Here is a 26,386-nt window from a genome sequence, read left to right as displayed (position 1 = left end):
TTCTTTCTCAGCTCCAGTAGTATTGGTGCACAAGAAGGATGGATCATGGCGCATGTGTCCAGATTATAGGGAGCTCAACAAGCTCACTATTAAAGATAAGTTCCCCATTCCTGTTATTGATGAATTACTGGATGAATTGCATGGATCAATTTACTTCACCAAGTTGGATCTTCGTTCGGGATATCATCAAATCAGAATGAAGATTGAAGACATTCCAAAAACGGCATTTAGAACTCATGAGGGTCATTATGAATTTTTGGTCATGCCTTTTGGCCTTACCAATGCACCTTCAACATTTCAAGGTTTGATGAATTCAATTTTCAAACCATTCCTTAGAAAATTTGTGTTAGTATTTTTTGATGATATACTAATCTACAGCAAGTCTTGGAAGGATCATGTTGAACATGTTGACAGGGTGCTACAACTATTGGAGGAGAAACAATTATATGCAAAAAGATCCAAATGTTTCTTTGGAGTCCAGGAGGTGGAATATTTGGGTCATATTGTATCTCATGAAGGAGTTAAGGTAGACCCTAGCAAAATTAAAGCCATTAAGGAATGGAAAATCCCCACATCCATAAAGCATCTGCGAGGATTTCTTGGGTTGACAGGGTATTATCGCAAGTTTGTTAAGAATTATGGGAGAATAGCAGCACCTCTAACAACATTATTGAAGAAAGATTCATTTTCATGGACTTCGGAAGCAACAAAGGCCTTTGAACATCTTAAAGAGGCAATGTGCCAAGCACCGGTCTTAGCTACACCGGACTTCACAAAAACCTTTATTGTGGAATGTGATGCTTCAGGAAATGGAATTGGTGCTGTTCTAATGCAAGATGAAAGACCCATTGCTTTTGAAAGTCGTCCAATCAAGGGAAAGTTTTTAAGCAAAGCTATTTATGAGAAGGAAATGTTGGCAATACTCCATGCACTTAAGAAATGGCGACCCTACCTAATGGGAAGACACTTCAAGGTAAAAACAAATCATGATAGCCTTAAATACTTTTTAGAACAAAGATTATCCTCTGAAGAGCAACAAAAGTGGGTCACAAAGATGTTGGGTTATGACTTTGAAATCATCTACAAAAAAGGGAAGCAAAATGTGGTGGCAGATGCACTCTCAAGAAAGGATGAGGATGTGAAAGCATTGTTGTGTGCCATTTCTATTATCCAACCAGATTGGATAAACGAAGCAAGGGAGGAATGGAAGAATGACGAAGAAGTGTGGGCACTTATTCGAAAGCTACAACAAGATTCCAGTACTTCTGATACATTTAGCTGGCAAAATGATTCGTTATGGTACAAAGATCGCTTATACCTCTGTAAGAATTCCCAGCTAAAACAAAAGATTCTTATGGAATTGCACACTTCTCCCTTAGGAGGGCACTCAGGATTTTTAAAAACTTACCACAGGGTTAAGAAGGAATTTTTTTGGGATGGCCTTAAATCAGATATTCAAAAGTTTGTGGCAGAATGTTTGGTTTGCCAGCAAAATAAAGTTGAAACAATTAAGACACCGGGTCTATTACAACCTTTATCCATTCCAAGCCAACGTTGGGAGGAGGTTTCAATGGATTTTATCACAGGTTTACCCAAGTCTGAGGGAAAGAGTGTCATCATGGTGGTAGTTGACAGACTTACCAAGTATGCACACTTTTGTGCATTATCACATCCATTTAAAGCCAGTACAGTTTCTACTGCATTTATGGAAACAGTTCAAAAGCTACATGGAAACCCAAAGATTATTGTAAGTGACAGAGATCCCATTTTCACTGGAAATTTTTGGACAAAATTATTTTCTTGTCTTGGTACTCAGTTAGCTCATAGCTCATCTTATCATCCTCAATCTGATGGGCAAACTGAGATAGTAAACAAATGTTTGGAAGGATATCTTCGTTGCTTTGTATCTGATAAACAAACACAATGGGTCAAATGGTTGCCTCTGGCTGAATGGTGGTATAACACTTCCTTCCATACAGCAACAAAAATGACCCCATTTATGGCACTTTATGGGTATCAACCACCATCCATCACATCATATTTAAGAGAAAATTCTAAGGTTCAGGTAGTGGAACATCACATCGAACATCAACAACAAGTCCTCCAACTCTTAAAGGATAACCTCGTGTTGGCACAAAATAGAATGAAACAACAGGCAGATCAACATCGCAGTGAAAGAAGTTTTGATGTAGGTGATTGGGTATTCCTACGGCTACAACCATATAAGCAAATGTCCCTAAAGCAAGCTAAGAAGGATAATGAATTATCACCAAAGTATTATGGTCCGTACAAGGTGTTGCAAAATATTGGTACTATGGCATACAAATTGGAGCTTCCTTCAGCTTCTCGATTGCACCCAGTCTTCCATGTTTCATGTTTAAAGAAGGTTATAGGTGACAAGCTCCCAATTCAAACAATATTGCCAGAACTTGATGAGGAAGGAAAAATTATATTGGAACCGGAAGCAGTCACAGAAACAAGAACTCGACAGCTACGAAATCGATCAATTTCAGAGTATCTTATCAAGTGGAAGAACTTATCCGCTGAAGATTCCACATGGGAGGATGAGAATTTTATGCAGAAGTATCTAGAACTACTCAAGCGTTGAGGACAACACTTTTTTGAAGGAGAGGGGCATGTTGGGTCCCTATAATACTAGTGATTACCCCATTACTATTATAGTTATACCCCTTATTTATATTGTTGTGCCCCTATTACCCCCATATTGTTATTTCTGTGCCCCATAGAATCCCTCTATTGTTATTTTTGTGGCTTTATATTATTATTGTTAGGTCGGCTGGATTATATTGTGACTCCTTAGACTCCTATATATAGAAAGGAGGTTTTGTCATTTGTATCATCCAAGAATTGTTCATTTATGTAATGTAAAGGAGGTTGCCCCCTCGAAGAGGCTGAATTCTAAGGCGTGGATCTCTCTTTTCCATCTTTTTGTGAGCTGGTTTCATAACAAGCTTCCTCTTCATTGTTAAGCCTAAATAGGAAGTTAGCAACTACATTTTCCTTTATTATCCAATTGATGATGGGGATGTCAAATTCTTATAGTGAAAGAAACCACCTAGTCACCCTACCATTTGCGATGGGTTTATTCATGAGATAACTACTAGCAGAGTGGTCAATATGCACAAATATAGAATATCCAAAAATAGAATGACGGAAATTATTAATGCCGTGTACTACAAATGAAACTTTTTCTTCATTAGAGTATAATTTTGTTCAGTGGGAGTGAGGTTCTTACTAATGTAATAAATGCCATATGGTCACTGATCTTCTTTTTGTCCAGGTATAGCCCCAATTGTTGTCTATGAAGCATCGGTAGAATGTGGAAAGGTAAGGATTAGTCTATCCCTGCAAGACTAGTTTGATTGATAATTTCTCTTTCAAGGATTCAAATGAAAATTGGCATTGGTAATTCTTTTAGAGATCTATATATTTCATAAGTAATTAGAATAATGGATCTATCAAAGATAAGATCTCTTTTCAAAGAGGGTTATTTTTGGAAGGAACTGGCGGAGCGATGGAGGCGTATCTTGTTAGGGTTTCAGTAAGCTTTCTCAGCGCCGCCGCGGATCCAAAAGTTCTGACCTGCCTCAAATCGGATAGAGGTCTGGACGATGGATCTGAGCTCGGAAACCCCTTTGGGCCCTGGATCGTTTTGGCGGATGGAATGGATCTTCACGCTTCGAATCAAAACAATATGCGCCTCTCCCTTTTCAGGGTGCAGATAGATCTCCCCACGGCGGCATCAGAAATTTTTTGTTCGGCCCCAAAACAAATGGTTCTCACCCTGACGCGTCTTGAAACGCCATCGTACAGGTATGGACAATTTGATTGCGACTATGAAATGAAGAGGCTTTTGCTTGCTTTCATGGGTCATTTAGGAACCCTGGGGTTTCGATCTGTCGACCGAGGACGTTTTTCCAAAGGCAAAGCTGTAGATCAAACTGAGGATGGAAGTAGGGCCCTGGCCCCACGGCGTTACAAGACTACTATGTTCCCTGCAGCGCAGATCTGGGTTTATACCACATCGTTGCAGCAGTTCATGCTCAGGTATGGGGAATTGGTTTGTGATTATGAAAAGAGGCGCATGCCAGCTCCTAAGCCTCGTTTGGGCACGCCGCGGCCTCGATCTGCAGATCCCAGACAGAAGCAAAACAAAAATTGGCCAGATCCAGAGTACAAAGCAGGCACAACGGATCGAAAGCAAATTTTTATCAGATCAACAGAAGGCAGACACATTAGTATGCAGATCTGGGATCGGATGAGGGTTTCGAAGCTAAAAAAAGAGATCCAGGAAAAAATAGGGATACCAGCTGCACTACAAATCCTAATTTATTCAGGGCACTGTTTGCAGGACCAACTCACACTCCAGCATTACAGGGTGACAAAGGATTCAACTATTACCCTCAATCTCCGACTGCGAGGCGGATCTAAGGGAGATACCTCAAAATCTACGGGTACCTATCGAGATGCAGCCAAAGGGAAAGAAGCACAAAAGATGAAAGAAGCTACAACTGATAATGCACCCCCAGGGCAGTACATTGTGGATCAAGCGCCAGAAAGCCCAACCATCTCGCTAGATTTACCAGAGGTAGAACACATATTCTCAGATCTACAGAAAAACGCTGTTATCTGTAGATTTAATGGTTTCTGGCCGAGAACCGATGCCTTGTACCAATGGATCTACACGGTCTGGACCAAAAATTGTCAAATAAAACTCTGTTCAAAGGGTTTTTTCATAGTAACTTTTCACGCGGAAGAAGAAAAGGAAAAAATCCTTAATGAAGGGCCATGGTTCTGGGGCAATGCGGGATTGTTTATTACCCCATGGTTCCCGGAGTTCGATGCCAATACCATGGTGGTATCAAGGATGCATGTATGGGTAAGGCTGCATAACCTCCCGATACATTTTTGGCACTACAAGGCCTTATTAGCGATAGGGAATGCCCTGGGAAGAATGTTAAAGATTGATTCAGAGAGACACATAAAAGGAATCTTTACTTTTGCCAGGATATGTGTCGAGGTAGATCTTAGCCAAGGACTACCCGATAGCATCATTCTAAACTTCAACAACTCTCAGTGGAAACAAACTCTGGATTACGAGAATACAGCGTTCAGATGCAGGGGATGTCAACAAACAGGACATCTGTTTAATGCATGCAAAAGTCAAAACAAAAGCAAGCCGCACCAAAAGAAGCCAAAAGGATGGCAGAACATAGATGATGTCGTAAGGAAGAGAGCAGCAGAAATGAAAGCCCAACGGAGAAAAGAAGAAGAAGAAACAGAAGCAGAAGAGGATGATACAACTATAGAGGAAGATGAAGTAGAGAACCAGAAGGAAAAGCCATCAGACAACAAGGTTTCACAGGTTCAGATGACAACCGCGGACCAAAGCATGGGAGGCACAAAACGGTATTATCACTCAGACACATCAGACTCAGACAAAGAAACAGGTTCTCAGAATGCTGGAAACCAGTTAGTCATTGCCTCGACCGAGCCCACTCAAGGAGAGTGGCGTAAGGTCGAAAAGAAAAAGGGGAGGAAAACTTGAAATTTCTATTTCTTTTCTTTTCTCTTCTCTTCTCTAGTTCTTATTCTTTGCACGTCTGTGTTGGGTGCGAAAGCACTCGAGCCCAGGTGGCTTCTTACGGAATGCTTCATTGCATCTGCTAGTGTAACTTTTCATTAAATTTTTTAATAAAAGGTTACCATTTTTTTTCCTTGGAAAAGTAATTAGAATAATGGTGATGTTATCATAGTAAAATTATCTATAAATATTCAATAGGACCCTGCATGCCCTAAAAAGTTGATAGCATCGTTTTGAATGGTAGGAACTGGAAGGTTTTCAATGCCCTATTTATTAGCGGGATCCACCAACAATCCAGTATGGTATATATGTGTTAGAAACAATGGAAACTATGACACTACTAAGAGGGGGAGTGAATTAGTAGTGTGACCAAATTATACAACTCTTAACAATTTACACTTTTTAATCACTTTAGAAACCACTCATGTAGTCAGTAACATAACTCAATCATGCAAAACATAACATTGAAATCATTTTCATGCACATGTGAAGCATATATATGAGGCATCAATTACCCATTTATTACTTTGGAAAATGTAGGTTTTAACCCCATACAAAAATTACCTGCATATGAATTATAAAACACAGAAAATAAATAATGCGAGAGCAGAACATATAAAACACATATACACAAATATTTTCCCCTAGATCCCAAAACCGAGATTGCCAGCTTGATTTTTCATTATGTTCCTTTCAATGTTATAATACATATTTATACATGCCGAAGCATCCAATACCATGGACCGAAAACCATCACGTCCAATACCATGGACCAAAAACCATCGCGTCCAAAAAACATGTGCAAAAATCATGCACAAAACCATAGGTGGGTCCGCCCAACCTAACATAGGGTCCAAAACCATAAAGTTGGGTTACAGGTGCCCCTCAAACCCCCTATTAACTACGTGGAAAGAATATAACACAACCCAACATTCTCCCACTTGTTGTTTTCTTTCCACAGGGGGCCACAAGAGAGCTTAGTCATTTTTCCAGCCCTGAAATGCCCATTGTCTCTCTACACCAAGAGAACTTCTCAGAGCTCATAGATTTTGTCAATGCATCTGCAGTATTCTTCGAAGTGTCCACCTTCACCAGCAACACCTTTTTGTCTTCTATCATATCCCTCACAAAGTGATATTGAACATCAATGTGCTTTGTCTTTGAATGATATGCGGGGTTCTTTGCCAGGAAAATTGCACTTTGGCCGTCACAGTCTATCCTTATAGCTTCCTATACTAACCCCATACTTGAACACAATCTCTGCAACCAAACTACTTCCTTGCTTGCATGAGTGGCTGCCATGTATTTTTCCTCTGTAGTTGACAGTGCCACTACATATTGTTTCTTACTCATCCAACTGACTGCACCTCCAAATAGGTTAAACACATACCCACTTGTAGATCTTCTCTGATCCAGATCTCTAGCCCAGTCTGCATCAACAAAGCCATGAATATCCAACACTCTGTCCAATCCCGGTCTTCCTTGGTAGCACAAACCATAATCACTAGTGCCACGCAAATACCTAAAAACCCGCTTCACTATTTTCAAGTGCTCCTTCCCTGGTTTTGACATAAACCTGCCCAATACTCCCATTGCATGTGCAATGTCTGGTCTATTACAAACCATTGCATACATCAGGCTACTAACTGCACTTGCATATGGAACACGGGACATGTCCTCTTCCTCTTCTTGTGTCTTGGGACACTGTTCAGCAGATAACCTCACACCTACAGGAATAGGAACCTTCACCAGTTTACTATCATGCATATTAAACCTCTGCAATATTGTCTCGACATACTTCCTTTGGTTTAACCAGAGCTTCCTCTTTGCCCGATCTCTTTTAATTTCCATGCCCAAAATATAGTTTGCAGCACCAAGATCTTTCATGTCGAATTTGGAGGAAAATTGGGTCTTCAAATCATGGATAACTTCTTTGTCAATTCCAACCAACAACATATCATCCACATACAAGACCAGATAAATAACACGGTCACCCATTAATTTAAAATACACACAGTGATCTGCTTTGCTTCTGGTGAAGCCAAGTCCCCGTATAAATGTATCAAATTTCTGATGCCACATCCTTGGTGACTGTTTTAACCCATATAGAGACTTCTTTAACTTACATACCATTTCTTTCTTACCCTTCACCGCAAAGCCTTCAGGTTGCTTCATGTAGATCTCCTCTTCCAGATCCCCATGAAGAAATGTTGTCTTCACATCCATCTATTCTACGTCAAAATCAAAAGTAGCAGAAACAGATAAAAGTAATCTAATAGAAGTTACCTTGGCAACAGGAGAAAAAATATCACCAAAATCAATTCCCGACACCTGGGAATAACCTTTTGCTACCAACCGAGCTTTGTATTTCTCCACTTTTCCTTCTGCATTTGTCTTCTTTTTGAACACCCATTTGTTGCCAATGGGTTTCCTTCCAGCCGGCAAATTCACCAGATCCCAAGCCTCATTTTTGTGCAAAAATGCCATTTCATCAACCATGGCCTCTTTCCAGAGTTTTCCATCCTCTGAATCCACTGCTTCCTTCATAGTTTTGGGATCATCATCAATAACAAACAAAGCAAAATTGGAACAGAAAGTAGATGGACTATACCTTTTTGGCTGCCTTCTTTCTTGAACTGATCTTCTCACAGCCGAAGTTTTTGGCTCTTCATCTTTTGATTCCTCCTTTGTTGTAGAGTCTGATTCTTCCTCCTTTAGCTCAAACTCTATCTTCTCAGGTTCCTTTGGTTGGACTTCATGTTTAATAACATATTTCACCTCTCTGAACACCACATCTCGGCTATACATAACCTTCATTGTTACTGGGTTCCAAAGCTTATAACCCTTTAAACCATCCTTATACCCAACAAAGATGCACTTTTCATATTTACTATCCAACTTTGTTCTTTTCTCCTTTGGAACATGTACATATGCATCACATCCAAATACCCTCAGATGTGAAAGAGAGGGTTTCTTACCAATCCATACCTCTTGTGGAGTCTTATCCTCCAACGCCGATGAAGGTGACCTGTTGACCAAGTAACATGCAGTATCCACCGCCTCTGCCCAGAATTCCTGTCCTAACCCGGCACCACTCAACATGCTTCTTGCCCTTTCCATCAACATCTTGTTCATTCTTTCTGCAACTCCATTTTGCTAAGGTGTATATGGAGTAGTCTTCTGTTGTGCTATACCACTCTTCTTGTAGAATTCTTCAAATTCCTTACTGCAAAACTCTCCACCATTATCTGTCCTCAGCACCTTTATCTTCTTCTCTGTCTGGTTTCCACTAGAGCCTTAAATTCTTTAAACCTATCAAAGACTTCAGATTTCCTCTTAAGGAAATATATCCACGTATTCCTTGAGAAGTCATCTATAAATGATACATAGTACATAGACTTACCCAGTGATGGAACCTTCACAGGTCCAAACACATCACTGTGCACAAGCTCTAATATATGTTTCGCGCTCTTACCACCAGAGGGGAAACTCACCCGATTCTACTTCCCGTATACACAATTTTCACAGAAATCAAAATCCAGAGAGCCATTACTCATACCTTCTACCATACCTTTACCATGAAGTATTCGAAGGCCCTTCTCTCAAATATGTCCAAGCCTTTGATGCCACAACATGTTCTTTTCTCCAGAGACCACTAGATTTTCTGCTCCACTTTCAGGAACCACGGAACTGTTGAACCCATCAATAACAGTGCTACCTTGCAGCTTGTACAGAGTTCCAATTCGAATTCCCTGCATCAATACCAGTGCTCCCCGAACCATCTTGCAGGTATCCTTCTCAAACACTGTTTTTACACCTGCATCATCCAACTCACTAACAGAAATCAGATTTCTGGCTAATGCAGGAATATGCAGAACACCCAGAAGTGTTCTAACCCTTCCACATTGCAGCTTCAACTTTACTTTTCCACGACCAATGATTCTAGCCTTCCTGTCATCCCCCAAGAAGACATCACCGCCATCATATTTCTCATACTCACAGAACCACTCTCTATGGGGAGTGAAGTGAAAGGATGCACCTGAGTCAATCAACCATGCCTCATGATCTACATGTGTACTTGAAGAAGCCAAGTACACATCCCCACCTTCATCTGAGGTGGTTTTCGCCTCTACAGAAGGAGCCTCATCGAATCCCTTTCCTTTTTCAGGAGCTTTAGATTTACAGTCCCTTTTGAAGTGGCCTTCCTTTCCGCATTTCCAGCACACCACCTTTATAGGTTTTCCTAGAGATTTATATCTCCCTCTAGATTTAGATCTCCCACTCGATGACTTATTTTTGTTTCTGTTTTGGGACCATCCTCATACAGATAAGGCATCACCATTTTGGCTCTCCATATTTTTCCGTCTCATCTCCTCCATCACCAAGGCTGAGACTATTTCCTCAAACTGCAAGGCAGTTGCATTGCTACCTATTACAATAACCAGACTATCCCACGAATCTGGTAGAGAACACAACAAACTGATGCACTTATGTTTATCTAAAATTTTAATATCAACAGATGCTAACTGACTTAACACAGTATTAAATGCGTTCAGATGCTCTGTCACCGAGTCTCCATCTTTCATCCTCATGTTATACAGCTTTTTCCGCAGGAATAGTTTATTCACCAGAGACTTAGGTTGGTACAAAGTCCCTAACTTGTCCCACAAATCCTTTGCTGTAGCTTCCCCTAATACATTCAACAATACTAAATCTGAGACACACAATCATATTGTGCTCTTTGCCTTCCGATCCAACTTCTTCCATTATTCATTGGACACTCCCGTTGGTTTAGTACCTGGATCTACCGTAATCCATTGATCTTTATCCACCAACAGATCCTCCATATTGTGTTTCCACAACTCAAAACTCTAACCATTAAATTTCTTGATTTCTATCTTTCCATTGCTCGCCATCTTCTTTCACCACCAGAATCGATCTCGCAGATCTCCCACTGAACAGGGTCTACCACAGGCCCGAGCGAAACCCCTCAGCAACAAAGGCGTCCCCTTGAAGCCAAATCTGCTATGATACCAAATGTAGGTTTTAACCCCGTACAGAAATTACCTGCATATGAATTCTAAAACACAGAAAATAAATAATGCGAGAGAAAAACACATAAAACACATATACACAGAGATTTTCCCCTGGATCCCAAAACCGGGACTACCAGCTTGATTTTTCATTATGTTCCTTTCAATGTTATAATACATATTTATACATGCCGAAGAATCCAATACCATGGACCGAAAACCATCAAGTCCAAAAAACATGTGTGAAAATCATGCACAAAACCATAGGTGGGTCCGCCCAGCCTAACATAGGGTCCAAAACCAGCACCCCGGACCCCATAAAGTGGGGTTACGGGTGCCCCTCAAACCCCCTGTTAACTACGTGGAAAGAATATAACACAACCCAACAGAAAACACAAACTACAACTTGTTATTATATCACTTCCCCACAAGCTTCCACTTGTTGGTTTATCAGTTGCTACTGAAAAGAAATTCTATCCTTGCTCGTTTATCAACTACTACTGAAAGGGACTTCTATGACTACTCGTTTATTGGCTACTACTGAAAGGGACTTCTATCCCTGCTCATTTATCAGCTACTAATAAAAGAGATTGATGCCCCTACTCGTTTATCATCTACTACTGAAAGGGACTATTTCCCCTGCTTGTTTATCATTTTTCACTGAAAGGGACTACTACCCCTACTAGTTTATCAATTTTCACTAAAAGGGACTGTTTCCCCAAGTCTATTTACTAGTCACTACTGGAAGGAGCTACAACCCCTAATCTACAAGCTTATTATCCATGTCGATCCATCTTTCATCCATTTTCAAACTCATATCAATAGGCCACTTTTTGTCATAAACAAATAAATTTCTCACCTCAACCACTCACCACGAACACCATAAAGTCTCATTCAACAATGTATGATCATTAAACGAACCACCAAACACACCAACAACATTAATCCTTAGAAATTACTAGTTTCACCATAAAACATCTTTGTTGAATACATCAAAACACTTATTCATTCTTTGCCTTCTCAAACACCAAAATTGATCTTTGATTCACCCCTAATGCATACTAACATTATGCACCTCATTTCTCCAACAACCTTCTATCTTGGTTGCTCAACTTTTGCTTATAAAGGAATTTGGATTGATATTTTAGAATTTGAGCTTTATTCTTCTTATACTCTTATGCTTGCATGTATCTTTATTTTTGCATGTGTCTTGCTTCTATCATGTCTTTCGAACATTCTCGCCAAGTATTCAAACACTGCTTACTTGATTTTGTAAGAAAATTTGAGTTCAACTGTTGTTTTCCTCCATTCTGGTAAGTTACAAGATTTAGCAAGTCTTTTTCTAAATCTAGCGCATTGCCAAATTTAGCTATTATGCCAAGTCTGCGTCCAAACTTTCCATGCCACCAAATATTGCTTCCAACTTTTTCATGCTTCTTTTATATTATTTTTTAGTGTTTCATTGAATATGGCATAAATTTCAAACTTTAGTTCTTGACATGTTTATGCACTAACCATTCAAAATAAGCCCAAATATCGTTTACTTTGCTGACTCATCCAACCATGTGCCCAAAGTGCTTAAATAAAGCACTAACTTTTATCTTATTGACCCATTCATACATAAGCCTTCAAATTAGGTCTGAAGTGCTTTAACATTACTAATTCATTTCTTTATTGGGCCCATCGCATTATATCCATTAGGGATTAATTAACACTACAACTTCTCTGCACCTGTGATTTTACCCCCGCATATAATCAAGTCTTGGTGCTTTAGCTTTAGCCCTCGACCTTTCTTTTCCCTAAAGTGCATTTGAAAGCACCTTCGGGATTACGTTTCCTATGGGTCTACGTTGCGCCTTCACTTACACTTTTTTCATTGGTCGTCACCTCCAACTGTACTTGCCATAGTTTCCCAGTGATGAGTCAACCCGGAGCTTCCTCCTTTGTGCCCTTTTATTTCTTTTTGGGGTAGTGACTTTAGGGTGGCATGTATCAACTAGTTTATTATTGGTTCTTCGCTCCAATGTAACTTCCACATTTTCACGGATCCACGTCATCCCAGATATCTCCTCTTGAACTAACTTTAAAACCTCCCAAGGTCCAGGGACTGGGACAATGTGTCTCGAAGGGACCACTCCTATGTTGTTGGACCAACCAACGACGAGTCAAGGTGAGTTGTCTGCCTCATACTCCTAGCACCTAGTCAGCCTAGGCATCCTCACTTGCACCTTATAAACCTTCCAAGGAGGCCCTTCCGGGGTGACGTGCTCTAGATGATTCCATGCTCACACCACTGACACCACGTGGTGCCATTTTAGTGGTGACACGTGTGACTCGGATTTGGCCCACTTGACCACCTAAAAACACCGAAAACACATGCAATTTGTCTCCTTGGGCCAATGTCATGTTGATGTCATCATGAGACAGTAAAATGCTACCATGCTTCACCATTTGATTTGTCCATGTTATCCTAGGTATGGAGGCAAAGGGGTTTTGGTCCTTTATTTTGCACCAAATTTTTATTAAAATTTAAATAGGGCCTAGACCTTTTATTGCTACATCATGTTGGCCCTACGTCATCTTGGAGCTTCACTTTTGGGTTGCACCTTGCTCGCTCTTCCAAGGAGAGATCTCCTAGGGTGAGTTGTCTCATGCAGACCCCCTGCAGTTAAACTCTGTGAATCAAATGCCTTGGAGGTTCTCCTTTGCATGCACCTTTGGTCCTTTTAGGGAATTCCTCCATGGATGATGTGGTTGCGGGAACACCCCCCCCCCCCCACCCTCCCCGCACTATGACTTTGTTAATCAATTCACTTTCCTGTTGCTCACCCTTCCTAGTACCAAGTCATCTCGGGCCTCAAATCTTGTGCATATTTTGAGTATTTCTGGGAAGGCCTCCAAGGATTATGTGGCTCTATGGACCTTCCAACAACCAATAAAAAAATGTTTCATTGTTGTGTTGTAAGCCACATCCGCTCGGCTCTCTGGTTTAGTAACTCCACCAAAAAGCTTTGTCACGTTTGGAAGCGCAAAACATGCACCAAGTTGTCCCTTATACCAACTTTAGTTTTGCAATTTGACTTTTGGGGGTACCTAACTTTCGAACTTATATATACCACTAGAAATCTCTTTCAGAGCTATATCCACCTGAATGGTTTCCAACTACATGTGAGATGATATTATATACAAGAAATGGCTCCAAAGTCTCTGCACCTTGAACAACTTTCTTGCAATCTTCTTTTACTTTTTCCATCACCTTTGATCTAGATATTGTAGAATTTTGTAGAATTTTTCTACAAATCAGCTAGCTCTGATACCATGTAGAACTTTTTCTACAAATCAGCTAGCTCTAATACCATGTAGAAATTTCCCACCTGTACATCACCCGATGATGCAATGTACTAAAGCAAAACACTTGATCTACTTCTACAAACAATTTAGCGGAAGCTTAATCAACCATGAGCAACATCAATAAGAACACATATAACTTGATAAGAAGGAATCAATCACACATAACACATAAGAATTTACCCGGGGAAAGCACCTGCCTAAAACCCCATCTCTGTATTATCATACAAGTGGAAATATAGTCCAGATTACACAAAGCCTTAGCTTGGAAGCTATCCAGCTCTCAGTACAATCCCTCTGCTACTCATAGACAGTCAAAGGCTTCTCACAAACCTTCTCCTCTGCCCTCCAAGCCTCCTATTTCCCTGTGCAATTTTCCTTGGGGTCCAGTGTTGCCACCTGTGTGAATTGGCCTCTTCACACACTCACTAACCTCTGATCTAACTGCACAAACCTGAAGGAGATAAATCCTCATCATGGATGAGCTTCCTTTATAGGAAAAATATTCATCCAGCTGATAGTACATTGTCCCTTCTCTGATCTCAACGGGGTCTTTGTCTGAATTTCCATGCATCAGTTATCCATGAGAGAATACTCAATTATCTAAAAATAACAGTTGTCACATGCATGCAAGCATTAACAAACTGTATCTCATTAATTTAACAACTTGTTAAATTAATCTAACTAAACTTGACTAAGTTAAACTAAGTCAACTGATCCTCTCAATATAGAACTCATCCTTAATTCCTCAATCAATGGAGCAAATCAAAGACACATTCCCCAATCAGTGTAGAAATAATTGCATGTTCTCACAAAGACTTCAAGTTTGCTTTTCCTTAACTAATTAACTCATGGAGAATTAATTAATTAATATTCCAAACTACTGGTAAGACCAAATTCGAATTTACTTCCTATAAATAGACCTGGGACTGCTACAAATAGGAATCCAACTTGAACTGCCAAAATTAGAACTTCTATTTTTAGTACTTCCATTTTTCATTCTCTGTTGCCCAATACAGCACTGGTGCCCAAACTGCTATTTTTAGCTATGCTATTTTTAGCAATTTCTTGTTGCCAATTTTCAACACTCCCTCTCAACAAGAAAGGCTTCCTCTTGAACCTGATCCTGTACCTCTGGAATGTTCTGCATGCAACACATCTACCAAGTGTGATTGCTCCAGCAACTCTAATAACAAAAAAGATTCTCAACTGACCACTATGTTGGGCTAGAAACATACTCTGATGTTGAAGCTCTACCTGTTGTTGACAAGTACTTCCTCTCTGACATCTGCGCTACTGCAACATCTCCATGCATCTCGCACTGTTGCACCCTTCTTTGTGCTACCCTGCATAGTGCAACACATTTGTGCCTCTCGCATTGTTGTAGCCTGCATGCTCTGCGCTGTCCTGGGATTCCCTGCACTATAGCTCTCTCTACCGCTCCATCCGCATCTGTCCCTACCCAATCAGTCAGTTCCTACTACTCCACATCAGGGCTCCCATAGCAAGGTCTCATCCAAGAGGTTGGGTACCTCAAGGATCCTACCCCTCCTCCATGGGACGATCACTCTACATCGCCCCACCTCCTACCTGGAGGTATGGCTGCATGTGATCCCTCTGCCCAACTTGCTTGATGTTTCCCCCTACTAGAGGTCTCTACATGAGTAGATGTCTCTACTCAATCTCCTCTCAGCTTCTCTAGTTGTGGCTGCTCCACAACCTCCTGAAGTTGCTTCTCCAATCGTGGCTCCTCCACAATCATCTAAGACTTCTTTTGGCGCTGCATGTTAAGAGGTAATTTACTCTCCCTCTCAACCACCAAGTATCTAACCTTTGCCTTGCTCCTCAAGGCTTTGCATGCATCTTGTACCTCAAGTGCATACAGGTTCTTGGCTAGCACACCAATCTATTTCCACTTTCTCGTCGTCACGAAATTTTCTAGAAAAAGAGCTGATTTTAAATCAGCGATATCTCCCTCATCCGAACTCTGATTTAGCTGATTTTTTTTTATTATTTTGCGTATTTTTCCGCAATAAATCCAAATCTGATATTTAGTTCTGAAAATTTGGTACAAAAATTTTCAGATCTTCTCTACAAACTTTCGGCCCAAAACTCAAAACTTTGAAATCTCCTCTCAATATATTGTTCTCTCCTTGATCACCTGTGCTCTGATACCATGTAGAATTTTGTAGAATTTTTCTACAAATCAGCTAGCTCTGATATCATGTAGAACTTTTTCTACAAATCAGCTAGCTTCGATACCATGTAGAAATTTCCCACTTGTAGATCACCTGGTAATGCAATGTACTAAAGCAAAACACTTGATCTACTTCTACAAACAATTTAGCAAAAGCTTAATCAACCATGAGCAACATCAATAAGAACACATATAACTTGATAAGAAGGAATCAATCACACATAACACATAAGAATTTTCCCAGGGAAAGCACCTGCCTAAAACCCCATCTCTGTATTATCATACAAGTGGAAATATAGTCTGGATTAAACAAAGCCTTAGCTCAGAAGCTATCGAGCTCTTAGTACAATCCCTCTACTGCTCATAGACAGTCAAAGGCTTCTCACAAACCTTCTCCTCTACCCTCCAAGCCTCCTATTTCCTTGTGCAGTTTTCTTTGGGTCCAGTGCTACCACCTTTGTGAATTGGCCTCTTCACACACTCACTAACCTCTGATCTAACAACACAAACCTAAAGGAGATAAATCCTCATCATGGATGAGCTTCCTTTATAGGAAAAATATTCAACCAACTGATAATACACTATCCCTTCTCTGATCTCAATTGGGTCTCTGTCTGAACTGCCATGCATCAGTTATCCATGAGAGAATACTCAATTATCTAAAAATAACAGTTGTCACATGAGAGAATACTCAATTATCTAAAAATAACAGTTGTCACATGCATGCAAGCATTAACAAACTGTATCTCATTAATTTAACAACTTGTTAAATTAATCTAACTGAACTTGACTAAGTTAAACTAAGTCAATTGGTCCTCTCAATATAGAACTTATCCTTAATTCCTCAAACAGTGGAGAAAATCAAGGACACATTCCCCAATTAGTGGAGAAATAATTGCATGTTCTCACAAAGACTTCAAGTTTTCTTTTCCTTAACTAATTAACTCATGGAGAATTAATTAATTAATATTCCAAACTGCTGGTAAGACCAAATTTGAATTTACTTCCTATAGATAAACCAGGGACTGCTATAAATAGGAATCCAACTTGAACTGCTAAAAATAGAACTTCTATTTTTAGCACTTCCATTTTTCATTCCCTGTTGCCCAATACAGCACTGATGCCCAAACTTCTATTTTTAGCACTTCTATTTTTTGCAATTTCTTGTTGCCAATTTTCAACAGATATAACACCATTGACACCTGTGACATTAATGACTTGATGACAACACCTTTGTCAATACTTTCCCAACATCCTCCTTATGCAACAACACCTTTGGAAGTGAGAACATATCCTAACAATCTCCCATCATATTATTTGCCTTCACCATCAATGACAACATATTCTAACAATATGATGTCCTTGCACAATTCCCACAGTACATCACACATGAAACTTCCATGGATAAGGAAAATATTTGTCTCTTAACACTTAATAAAAACTTTTTCAAGATTGATTAGGGATTCCTCAAAGGCATTCACATATATGGTACAATCATCCATATAGATTTCCTCACAATCATTGGTTAGGTATGAAAATATTTTGATAAGATTGATTATAGATTCCTCAAAGGTATTCACATATATGATAAAATCATCCATATATATTTCCACACAATCATTGGTTAGGTCAAAAAATATCCCCTTTTGGTAACGACCTAGTGTTATTCAAACGATGGACTCCGCTGTTTGATGCGCAACGGGAGAAGGTTGACGTGTTTCCTGTCTGGGTTCGGGCACCTAGGTTGCCTCCTTTCCTTTGGGTGGAATCGGTGTTTAAATCTATAGGGAATTTTTTTGGCACTTACCTGGAGACGGACATGTCCTATATTCATACCCAGAACAAAGCCATGGCTCGGATCTTGGTCAGCCTAAACCCAAGAGAAGGCCTCGCAGAAACTATCAATCTTCAGTACAGAGATTTTGTTTTTGAGCAACCTTTGGACTATGAACATCTACCCTTTAGATGCCACGCTTACGGCCACCTGGCTAGGGACTGTCCGATGGGCAAGCGGCGCAGAAGGACACATAAGGCTGTTGAGCAGGAGGGGAAGGTAGCCGATTTGAAAAGGGTCCCTGGGACATAAGAGGTCCAAGAAGAGGATTCTATGGATGTGGACATAAATTAGGAGGGAAATTCTAAGGAACAGGCCTTAGAAGGACCTCCAGGCAGAGAGGATGCGGTTGAGGATCATCGTGGGTCAGAGAGCCAGATCAAGGAACTCAACAAAGAACCAGCAGCCACCATCATCGAAGACTCAAAGGGTATGAAAATAGACTCAAGTAATCCATCTTTGTCTCCTTCGGAAATTAAAGATGCTTGCTTGATATCTGGCTCTCAAATCAATAATTGCAACTATGATGAACAATTCTATGTTGATAACATCATTGCTGCTATTCCTTCATTAGACCTGAACTGTGAAGATGTTCCATACAAGAAAGAGGAATTTGTTCCTTCCTCCTCAGTATGTCATTATAATCTTCGATCCCTAAATAAAAAGCCTGCGAACTTAGAATCGGTCGGTGGACTAGGTTTAACCCCTTCTTAGACCTTTAAAAGGAAGGCTAGGGGTAGGAAATCAAACCTATCAAAAGCACAGGTGAAAGCAAAGTTTGATGTGGCTGACAGAAAACAAATGTCTATCCCTAGGGCGCTTAGAGCAGTGAATCCTTGTGAAAACGTAATTAAATGATTTTTTTATCCTAGAATTGCAGGGTTTAGCCAGTAAACCCAAAAAACTGGCTCTCAAGGAGATGGTTGTCCGGTGTAATCCTGATGTCCTTTTATTGCAAGAGACTCTGGGAAAGAGCATAGATGTGGAGATGACTCTAAGCTCTCTACTTCCAAGCTGGAATTTTCTCGCAGTAAATTCTGTCGGACACTCGGGTGGCTTGGCCATGGGGTACAGGGACGGAAGACTGCAAATATTTCACCATTGGGGAATGGCTCATGCGCTAGGGATGGAGTTTCAATCACCGGAGTTTGGCTCCCCCCTATTAATTTTAAACATATATGGACAGTGCCAAGGGAAGGTAAACTTCTGGACTGATCTCCTGTCTAAATCAGTGCTGAAAAGCCAAAATTTGATTATAGGTGGAGATTTAAACTTTTCCATGGGGAATGCTGAAGCCTGGGGTCCTTCTGCCAGAGAAGACCTGTTATCAGAGTTCTTCTTGAACTCTCTCTGCTCTCATGACCTCATAGATGTAAACCTAATCAAATTAAAGCCTACCTGGAGGAATAGAAGAGCAGGTGATGCAAGAATCGCAAAAAGATTGGATTGTTTCCTGATTTGTGAAGATTTGTCATCCAGAGTTCCAATGTTTAGACAATGGGTGGGGGAGGGAGGGAACTTGGACCACTTTCCAATCCTTCTTGAGATCTCCAAAACCCCTATTAAACCAGCAGCTCCTTTCAAATTCAACGCATCATGGTTACAAGAGGAATCCTACAATAGGATTTTCAAAGAGACTTGGAGACCCTCAGGTAGGAGTTCAACAGAGGATAAAGGCTTCCTATTCATGGAAAATTTAAAAAGACTAAAGAAAGCTACTATGGAATGGGCGAAGATCAGAAAGCAAAAGCAGAATGAGGAAATAACCCAAATCGATGCAGAACTTCGGGAGATGGAAAGCACTGAGTCGGATGGTTATGCAATGCAGGAATCCAAGGATAGAATTTTGCTGCTTGAAAGTTGTAGGAACCAAATTTTGCTGGCCAGAGAGGAGGAATGGAGGCTGAAGAGCAGGGCGATTTGGCTTAAAGCCGGGGACGAAAACACGAGATTCTTCCATAATTATGCAAAAGGGAGAAAAAACTTGAACACAATATGGAAGCTAAAAAATGATGAGGGCAAAGAAGCCAATATTTTTGAGTCACTATCAAATCTGGGGAGAAGTCATTTTCAGAATCTGTTTGCTTATCAAGGTGAGATAACTTTAGTAGAAGTAATCAAAACTGCCCGATGTTTTCCACGGTATGTGGAGGAGAAAGAAGTTGAGAGTTTAATCAGAGAAGTTTCAAAGGAGGAAGTGGAAAGTATTATAAAATCGATGGCCAAAGATAAGAGTCCAGGCCCGGACGGGTGGACCATAGAACTCTTCCAACACTTTTTCGACCAGATTGGAGCAACATTAACTGAGGTGGTGGAAGAGTCTAGGAGGAAAGGAGAGATTTACCCCCCCCCCCTTCAATTCAACCTTCATAGCTCTTATCCCTAAAAAGGCGGAACCGGAATCCTTCGAAGACTTCAGGCCTATATCTTTATGCAACATTATATACAAAATCATTGCAAAAGTGATAGTTGTTCGCCTAAAGCCGATTCTATCAAAATGCATTTCAAATGAACAGTTTGGGTTTCTGGATGGCCGTCAAATCCATGAAGCCATAGGAGTGGCGCAGGAGACAATTCATAGTGTCAAGCAGATGAACAGGAAAGGAGCAGTGATTAAAATTGATTTTTCAAAAGCCTATGATAGAATCAATTGGACATACCTAAGGATGTTATTAACACGTCTAGGCTTCAAAATGATCTTCATCAACTGGATTATGGGATGCATCACCAGTGTCAGTTTTGTAGTTCTAATTAATGGGGCGGCATCTCCTTTTTTCAAAGGGCAAAGAGGACTAAGACAGGGATGCCCTTTGTCGCCTCTGCTTTTTCTCTTGGTAGCAGAAGGTTTGAGTCAACTGATTCTGAAAGCCAAAAGGGAAGGTTCTGTAAAAGGCTTGGAAGTTGCAGTAAATATGTTTATTTCACATCTCCTCTTTGTAGATGATATCTTATTATTTACAAATGGGAACTTGACTGAAATTAAGGAACTCAAAAACATTCTTGATCTATTCATGAAAGCGACAGGGATGCAAGTAAACTACAAGAAATATCAGCTAATTATGGAAGGCTTCAATAGACAAGAGAAATGCCTGATCACTTCAATCCTTCCTTTTGATGTGAATAACATGGAAAATCCATTCAAGTACCTGGGTTTTTGGCTGAAGCCAAACGCCTACAAGAAACAGGATTGGAATTGGCTGCTAGCTAAAATTGAAGCAAAAATTTCACATTGGAGTTATAAGTGGCTTTCTAGAGCAGGTAGATTGACCTTAATAAAATCGGTGTTACAAGCCATGCTGGTTTTCTGGGCAGCTCTGACATGGGTTCCTAAAGGGACTCTAGACAAGATAAGAAGGATTTGCAATAGATTTCTCTGGGCAAGTTCAAAGGAGGATTCAGTACTCCCTTGGGTCACATGGGAGAAAGTGGCAAGGCCTAAAGAATGGGGAGGGTGGGGAATTAAAAATCTCTTTGATTTTAGCCTCTCTTTGGCTGCCAAATCCGAGTGGAGAATCATCAATATAGAAAACCTTTGGACGAGAGTGGTGAAGCGGAAATATATAGACCCTGTCCCTCTAGAAGAATGGATTAGGAATCCCAACAAGAAAGGAAGGAATGTTTCAGTGGTATGGAAAGCTACTACATAGGCTTTTAAGGTTATTGAACAAGGTTTGGCTTGACAGGTTGGGAATGGAGAAAACCTGAGGATAGGGAAGGATCCTTGGGTTGGATGTAATGGAAATTTCGCTCTCTCCCCAGGACTAATTAGACATCTTGAATCCAAGGGCATCTTTTTCTTGAGTCAGGCTGAGAAAATTGGTCAGTCCTCAATTTGGGGTCAAGCATGGAAAATAGGATAAGAACTAGATCTTAGGCCCTTCTGGTGGAATGAGTGGAAGGCCTTTACTCAAGAACTCTCCAGAACAAATGTAAGGCTGAAAGGCAGACCGGATCAATTGGTATGGGCTCATGCGGAATCTGGATCTTACTCTCCAAAATTCGGTTATAAGTTTTTAATGTCAAGGAAAGGTTGGGGAGAACAGGAATGGTGGGACAAACTGCTATGGAAACTCAAATGTGCAGCAAAAGCTAGGTTATTCTTTTGGTGAATTCTCAAAAGGAAAATTCCAACCTGGGACATTCTTCAATCCAAATATAAGCAAGGACCGGGGAGATGCCCCCTATGCAAATCTGATTTTGAAACTATAAGACATCTGTTTTTAGATTGCCCTACTGTTAAAAAGATATGGGTGGAGGTCTGGAAACTCATCCAAAAACAGTTAATTTGGGAAGGGGAAAATTTTTCTGATGTTTGGGAAAAGTGGTGGCGACAGTATTCAGAGGGGAACTTGCAGAATTTACCCCCCATCATTTGTTGGGGAGTATGGATCGCAAGGAACAGGTGTATTTTCTCGGACAAGGAAACTCCTGTTGAGATAATTGCACTACAGTGTACTGCTATTTTCTCAAATATTCCAGAATCAGAGGAGGAAAGGAACCCCAAACAGTTAAGAGAAGAACAAATCAAAGCAGGTGTCCCATGGGCCTATTTTGATGGGGCCTCCCAGAACAATTTAGTAGGAGCAGGGCTGATTATTCATCTAAATGAAAACCAGGTTTTAAAAGCTTTAGTGGGCCTAGGCATCGGAACAAACAACTTCGCAGAAATGTCTGCCTTAAAGTTGCTTCTATGCTGGCTTATTCACAGGAACATCTTCACAGTTCAAATTTTTTGGGATTCTTTAAATGTTATTAAATGGGTTAATGGACAAAGTAGATGTCAAAATTATATGTTGAGACCTTTATTAGAAGAAATTCAGAATCTAAATCTTTCTTTTAATGTGTTTTCACTTTGCCATATATACAGGGAACGTAATGAATCAGCAGATAAGATTTCTAAGGAAGGTTTAAAGAAGGATATGGGCAGCTGGAGAATAGCAAAGGAAGACTATGGACAGATCCGTGTGTCGGATCAGCCTCCCTATGCTTAGTTTTGTTTTTTTCTGTTGGATTAAATAGACTGTTTACAGCTGTTTGTATCTGGTTGGGAGCACAGTTGTTTTTTGATAAACTATTTCTTTATATTAGACTTTCATGGTATCTATCTCCTAATTTGGATTGTTTTCCTCAATGATGAGACCTAGGAATAGATGCGTGACTTCGGTTCCTTTTTGGATATTTTTTATATGGGCTAACATTAGTGACTTTTTCTGGAAATGTGAGTTGTATAATGAGGCTCAGGATTCCAGAGTTTTCATTTCCTAGCACTCTGTACAGAAAAGATAGTCTCTTTTTTGTAGTAGCTCTATGATTTGATCATACAGCAATCTGAATGCATAAGCATATACTATGTAACTTTTTATCTGTTTATAAAAACTTCGATCTTTTCTTTGGAAAAAAAAAAGGTCAAAAAATATCTCAAGGACTTCCATTTGGAACGTCATTAGGGAATTACATAAACCAAAGGGCGGGACTTGATAAGCATAGGTTCCCTAAGGGTAGATGAATGTATTTTTATCTTGCTCTTTATGGGAAACCTACATTTGATTGTAATTTTTGAACCCATTGGTCAATGAATAGTAGGGTGAAATAATCCTTTAAGGTGGCCTTATTCAATTCTCTGTAATTCACACATATACACCACTTTCCATTATTTTTAGGCACAAAAACTAAGGGTGAAACCCACTTGCTATCGGATATTGGGTAAATGAAATTTTTATTAAGGAGCTTCTGGAGTTCTTCCTTCACTATTTCTTCTAATGTAGGGTTCATCATTTGCTAGAGCTCTTGAATAGTTTGGTAATCCTCCTTCATGTAAATATGATGAGTAGATAAATTAGGGAGAATTTACTCCATATCATTGTACTCCCAAGAAAATGCACCACTTTGTCTTTTCAACATCTTGATAAGTAACTTTTGTTAAGAGGGTTCCAACTCACCATTGATGTTTTAAGGTTTATCCTAGACAATTATCAACTAGTAGGCTTTGGTTTCCAAATGTAGCATTAAAAGGGGTTACTATGTCCATTTGTGCTAGTTTTACTAATGGATAGGACTCCTGAGATTGCTTCTATAGAATTTAATCAAGATATGGGTGGCTAGATGTATGAGGATGTGCTAAAAATATTCAAATGAGATCATCTTTAGTATCATCTTTAAATGTTGATGCTTGTTCAAGAGATAACAAAGGTTGAGTGATTTCCACGTCACCATCTTCAAGCCATGGAGACTCTTATGGGGCGAGCAAGGGTTTGATGGGAGGGTAAAGAGTAATATTTTTAGTAGAATTCCAGTGAGAGATGGTCATATCCATGGGCCTACAACTAATATATGCATTCGTGGTGGCTAGCACGAGCCCTCCTAGAATCAATGGGTACCCCCCTAGATTGGATTTTAGTTGAAGGACCATAAATTCAACTGAGTATTCCCAAGAGACTAGAGAGATGACTATGTCTTCAAGAATTCCTTGAGGTTTTACCATAGATATTTTCGCTAGCTAAAGGATTGTAGGGGTTGGCCTCAATCTAAGAAAATGAAGCTTTTCTATTGTTTCCTTAGTCATAACATTTATGATCGCATCAAAATCGATCGAAGCGTTGGGGATGGAAGTGTTATTCAATTTTTTCCTAATGGTTAGGATTCTTGGGTCCATGTATTGGCTACAAAGAATTTTCCTAACCTCAAATTTGCCAGCTTTCCTACAACATAAATAGTTTGTAGATCCTTCTTCTTCCTTCCTGACCATTTTACACAAAATTACTGAATGAGTTTATCATAAATGGGGACATCTTTAATAGCTTGAAACAAATGGATATTAACACACACAATCCCAAGCTCTCCTAAAATGTCAAATTCTAGTTTTGAACTATATTTTTCTGTACATAGTTTTTCTAAATATGGAGGATATGATATTGATACTTTTATTGGTGGTTGTTCTGGGGTTGGAGCTTGGATTACCAATGGAGAACTAATAGGTTGATGATCCAACTCATTCTTATTATCCTCATTATCCTATTCTTGGATAACAGGGAGATTTTGATCATCTAACCCCTTTCTCAATTGTAAGTGAATATCTCTACAATCAACAGAAGAGATGGCATATGTTGGAAATAAAAGCAGTTCAATGTTACAAGTAGGTTGCACATCCTTATTATTATTTCTGTTGATTATTTGTTATACATGTATTTTTAATGGCCTATGAAGAGGTTGGTTGGATGGAAAATGTATTTGAAATGTTGTATGTGGTTGAGGGGGATATTGTTTATTTTGAGAAGGTAAATTTCCAAATGGTGCAAGGCATCGCCAACCCTGATACCAAGATTGGTTTTTGGTGTAGACTGGCCATTGTTGCCATGGTGTGGGTGGATACAAGATTTGTGGTGGATACTAATATGGAATAAAGTATTGGTCTTATGCCATATTGGGTTGTTGAGGTGGCCATGGCTTCCTTTGAATTATGAAAAAAAAAAAAATCTTCTTCCCCATGCTCTTTATATATTGACTTTAATCCTAACAAGGAAGGACATTCTTTGGTTGCATGCTTCTATTTGCAAATAACACATATTTCTTTCTTATGCAATGGACATTTTCATAGAGTATGTTTCTCCCTACAACGACAACAAAATGTGGTTATGGCTAAATTTTCTTCCTCCTTCTTCCTCTTACATTGAAATATATCGATTTGAGAACTTTGTGAACTGAGAATATCAGTTTTAAACTGTCTAGAAAATTCCCTATGTCGACTCTAGTGACTCGTCCCCCACTTTTAGGTTTGGAAACTCTAGAGACCAAGTTCCTAAAACCACTTCTAGATTTTGAATCACCTCATGAATATTATCTACACAACTCACATATTTCAGCATAGGTTAATCAGGATATTTCCCTAAATCCCATGAGATTTAATGCATCCATATAATCATCTCTAATCCCACAAAGAATAATGATACACCAATTTTCGGGGTCTAATGCATTTTGTTTGATTCTTTGCAAGTTATAATGAAACCTCTCAATATAATCTTCCATACATTCCTCCTCTCTATGCCATCTTCAATATTAATTTTCTAATGTACCTTACCTCATAGTAGTCATAATACCTGTTTAAAAAAAATAAAAATAAATAATCTCATTTCTTCCCATGTTTCAATGGAGTTCCCCCCAAGTCCATTGAACTAGCAGAGGTTTTATTACTTTAGAGTAACCAGGAAGAGTTTAAGATTTTTGGCATATATGGAGTAATCATAACTCTGACATAAGATGTCAAATTCAAATATGAAAGCATATGGGTCTTCACTAGCCAAATCTTGGAAATTAGGAAGAGCAGAAGTTAGAATATTCTTCCTTTGGACCAATCCATTGGGATCCTGGATAGG

The sequence above is a fragment of the Pinus tabuliformis genome, chromosome 4_2 (assembly GCF_031772625.1).
Source record: "Pinus tabuliformis cultivar Carrire ecotype Pingquan chromosome 4_2, CPIR1, whole genome shotgun sequence".
Taxonomy (NCBI): Eukaryota; Viridiplantae; Streptophyta; class Pinopsida; order Pinales; family Pinaceae; genus Pinus; species Pinus tabuliformis.
This window is presented reverse-complemented; position numbering follows the sequence as displayed.